Source organism: Nematolebias whitei, chromosome 16 (genome assembly GCF_014905685.2).
Source record: "Nematolebias whitei isolate Nwh7 chromosome 16, NemWhi1, whole genome shotgun sequence".
In the NCBI taxonomy this organism is placed as follows: Eukaryota; Metazoa; Chordata; class Actinopteri; order Cyprinodontiformes; family Rivulidae; genus Nematolebias; species Nematolebias whitei.
The window spans coordinates 4,570,869-4,575,731 of record NC_056513.1 but is presented as its reverse complement, the minus strand read 5'-3'; positions in this window follow the sequence as shown (position 1 = coordinate 4,575,731).

The window sequence follows — 4,863 nt, the reverse complement described above, 5'->3', positions numbered from 1 at the left end:
TGGAAAACAAAAACTGGATGAAAGATACTATATTGTAACAACATACCTGGGAAGGAATATAAATAGTGTTGTTTTAAATCATTATTATTATTTTCAGTCCTCCTTTTTCTTTTAAAATTGAAAGAGGTCATAATTTTAATGCATTTGACTTTTGCATGGATCCAGTCCTGGAGAGAAAGTTGCCACCCAGAGCAAAAATCTGTCGTCTGTGATTCCAGTGTTGTCACACACATGAACATGTAGACCAGTGCGACTGTTTGTAGGCGTGCAGCAATTAAGCCATCTGCATATCAAAATACTGAGCTTAGCCTTGGGGTGCAATGACAACTGTGGCGTGTTGTGCATGTGGTAGCTATGCGTATGTGCATGCATCAGTATTTTGTGGCTTTACGCCAAGTAACTGACTGCAGCAGCGAGATTCTGTCTTTAGTCTCTATCACTCTACGCTAATCCAATTGTGCAAAGAGAGAAAGAGACGAGGTAAGGGAGACCACATACAACTGGCTGCACTCCAACTCTAAATGGCACGCTGGATGGGGATATTTATTAGAGAGAGAGAAAGAGAGAGTGAAAGAGAGAGAGAGAGGTTATGACTTACACACGTGAACAACCCAATGTAGAACACCCTGCAACGCCTACTGGCTCCACACAGACCCATATTCAATCAGTCACTTGAACACTTAATGCCGCAATGATGAGAGTGTACACACACATTCACACACATATATATATATATATATATATGAAGAAAGATAAAAGAAAGAACATCTCACAAGTTCGTGCTGCATAAAATCAAAGAGGGCAAACTGTAGATGCATAAACCAATATGCAATTAGAGTGACAAAATGATTCAGGCTGAGCACTTTCCTTCTCACGCTGCAGCTTTTCTGCAGGCCTTGTTGAACGTGACGCTGAGCTCTGAGTGCTGCTGTGGAAGAACACCATCCTCAATGTCCATATACAAGTCCCACAGTGCCATCTGCTGGACAAATCCTTCCTGCTGCCCAATTAACATCAACACAATGTGCACAGAATTCATTTTATGTTGTAAAACTTATAATATATAACCTGATTGGTTGACTTAAAGAACAAACTCATTAGATTTTAACTCAATACAAGCTCAAGTGTCTTGTGTAGGCCTGGATGCATTGTTTAAAGAAAACGTCACTAAAGATGAGGCGTTACTAACAGATCTAGTATTTTATTTTATTCATTAAAGATCAACTACAGCAACTGACTGAATTAGATAAACACATAATTTACCTTTGCAATAATTACTGGTCAGTTATTATTTTGCCGTAGACAGTAATCCAACAACGTTAAGTCACGTCCTCTGGACGGTTTATTTTGTGTTGAAACGTTTCCTCTTTCATCCAAAGGACTTCATCAATACAAAGAGCCACAACAAACTCAGTTTTATAAACAGCACCTTCACATAGTGGGCCAACCCGTTTGATTGTGCTCAGATGGTTTCTGGAGTCCGCCTTCTCCTCCATCGACTCCTGAGAAGCAGCCATGGCCAAAGTGGTTCAAAACATCAAAGTTCATGCTCCGTAGTCCAGGTACAAAATCCAACAAAGTTCAGTCAGGCCCTCTGGACGGTTTCTTTGAGGCAGTAATGTTTGTACTTGTTTGTGGCGATGTACGCTGGCCCTGAAGTTTAAACCACAACTAGAAATAAATAAATAAATAAAAAAAACACAACAACATTTAAACAAAACAGTTAAATTTGAAGAAACACAATTACTTTAAGTAAAACTGGATTTTCAAAGTAAGACTGGACATGACACAAATGGTGATCTATGGATGAGACATGGGTTGTTCATTTAAAATTAATTATTTTAAATGGCTTTGCACCAGCAGCACGGTGGAGTAACTGGTAGAGCTGCTGCCTCTCAGCGAGCAGGTTCCCGGTTCAAATCCTGGTCCGGGGACCTTTCTAAGTGGAGTTTGCATGTTCTCCCCGTGCATGTGTGGATTTTCTCCAGGTACTCCGGTTTCCTCCCACAGACCTAAAAACATGCAAGTTAGGCTGATTGGTAACTCTAAATTGTCTCTAGGTGAGCGAGAGAGTTAATGTTTGTTTGTCTCGTTTGTCTCAATGTGTCCCTGTGATGGACTTGGGATCTGTCCAGAGTGTCCCCCGCCTCTCACAGTGATTGCTGGACAATGGGCACTGGCGACCCCCGTGACCCAAAATGGAAGAAGCGGGTAAAAGATAATGGATGGATGGATTTTGCAACATGTGTGAAGGCCACAAGTGCAAGAGAACGCTCCCTCCTGCAGCCGATCAGCTGACGTCCTTCTCTGCCGCCACACATTTCTCCTGCTGCAGCTTTGTGAAGGGTCAACCCTTTGCTGTCCAGATGCACCGATTGACTTTTGTCTTCCAACTTAAAATTCAAAGTATGTCACATTGTAAAAAAAACATCATAATCACAAAATATGAAAGTGTTAAAAGTTATTTTTAATTGTTTTAGAACTTCTATGTTCAGTTGTTTCAGTGTAATTGATCAAAAAGTAGATTTCTGCTCCGTGCTGCAGAGCTGAAGCTGTGTGACATCCTGTGATGTCCTGCTGCACTTCTTTTCTCTACAATTTAAATTTAAATACTGCAACATTTTAAATTAAACAATCCATGCTGCATGGATTGTTTAATTTAAAATGTTACAGTATTTAAATTTACATGGTTTATATGGTTTTGGAGGGAGATTGGGAGTATCAGGTGATGAGTGTGAATACAGCCTGGCACATGTCATGACAAAGTTTACTGAACTTGAACTTGGACTATTGTATCCTTACTTCACATGTTTTCACTTAACGCTGGTGGGCGTGGTCTCAAACACCAGCGTTAAATGAGGGACTACTATATATACATGTATACATCAACGTCTTAACCTGGTCAGTTATTAAAAATGAATTTGTATTTTAAAAATATCCATTTTCTTTGCTATAATTTAAAGTGTTTCACAAAGATTTAGGTTTTCACCTCGCCCCTCACACAGTGATTGCTGGACATGGGCACCGGCGACCCCCATGACCCAAACTGGAAGAAGTGGGTAAAAGATAATGGATGGATGGATTTAGGTTTTCACTTCGTTGCTACAAACTTGACGTCAAGCCATTAGCAAGTATGATAAAATAAAAAATTTAAAAAAAGATGAATCTTGCCTTGAGACTGGACCTTTTCCCTCAAAGCTGAAGCATTTTGTCAAAATGTCTGTACAAGAAGTACTTTACGCAGCAGTAAAACACATTCCATCATGCTGCTTTTATCACTGTCACTTGTTTACTCTGCTTATATTACAGGCTTGCCAATATCCTGTTTTCTTGCCACGGGTCCAGCAAGCGTGCAGTGACGGGGTCACCATTCTGACTTCAGATGAGAGCTGATTTCAGGTCAGCAAACCTTGCATCACACAAGTTCTACCTTCTTAATTTCCTGTTATAATAACTAACACTAAGTTTATTTTATAAGAAAAGAAATACAGATGAGAGGATTTAATACTTTGCGACTTGGCTTAAGAGTAAGAACTAACATTGCTTTGTGAGTAAGAGTTAAGAGTTGAGATTTAAAACGCTTGTTGTGGCGATGGGGAACCAAACAATTAGTAAACATCGGCCTTGTGATTAGGGGAGAAGCAGAGAGTGACAGGACGAGATGAAGCACAGAGGAGCATTACAAATTCTAATGTCTGTGGGGACTTGGGGATGTGGTATGAGCTGAGAACGCTGCTGGGATTTGGATTTGTGTGCGTGCCTGCTTATGTGTGAAGGGGAATATTTATGGGTGTGTGTGCATGTGAGTCTCAAACAGACAGATGAACCGACAGAAATAGCCAGAAGATGAAAGTGAGATATTGGGACTAGGCAGGAAGGCGAGAGAAGATGGAAGAGGGCAGGTTTCTGAGTGTGAGTGAAAGGCAAGTGAGACCGACAAACGATTTAATGGTGGATTTACCAAGACAATAACAAGCTGGAGTTCATATTTCAACATCCTATCAGTGCCATGTTGGGTTTGTGTAAAATTAATTACATGAGTGGAAATAAATGGTTCCAGCAGTTCTTTCATTCTGTATGATTTTTTTTTCTATTACACACATCATTACCCTATACTAAAAAATGTGTTGTTGCTAAATGACATCCATCAAATACTGCCAATCTAATGTTGAAGACACACACAGTTAGTGGCACACACACACACACACACACACACACACACACACACACACACACACACACAGTGAATATTCAGTGACTGTGATTCAATTTAGAGATTTTTACAAGTTTAAAAAGGAAAGGAGAGCTCATGTCTTGTTTCATATAACTGGAGTTCACATGTGCTGGATCCAGAACATGGACCGAGCAGCATTTTAACTACATTTTTCATTTTATTTTATTTTTTTTTAATTTTTTTTTTATTTAAGAAATAATTTCTATCATAAAGTAAAAGGTCTTAATCTAGAAGGAAAAAAAAAAACAAAAAAACATTTGATTTTGTTTCCTATGAAAGATCAACACAACATTCAAAATATCCATCATTCACCTGCTTCTTCATTTTCAGGTCACTGGTGTCACTGGTGTCCATATCCAGCAGTCTCTATGCAAGAGGCGGGGAACACCCTGGACAGGTCTCGAGTCAATCACAGGGACACATAGAGACAAACAACCATTCTCTCTCTCTCGCTCATCTAGGGACACTTTAGAGTTACCAATCAGTCTAACATTCATTCAACCTTTATTTAGACGGTAAATCCCATTGAGCCTCGAGGATTCATTTACAAGAGAGACCTGATTTCAACAAAGAATGATGACAACAATGGACAACAGCGACAACAATAAACAGTTGTAAAAAGTCATACT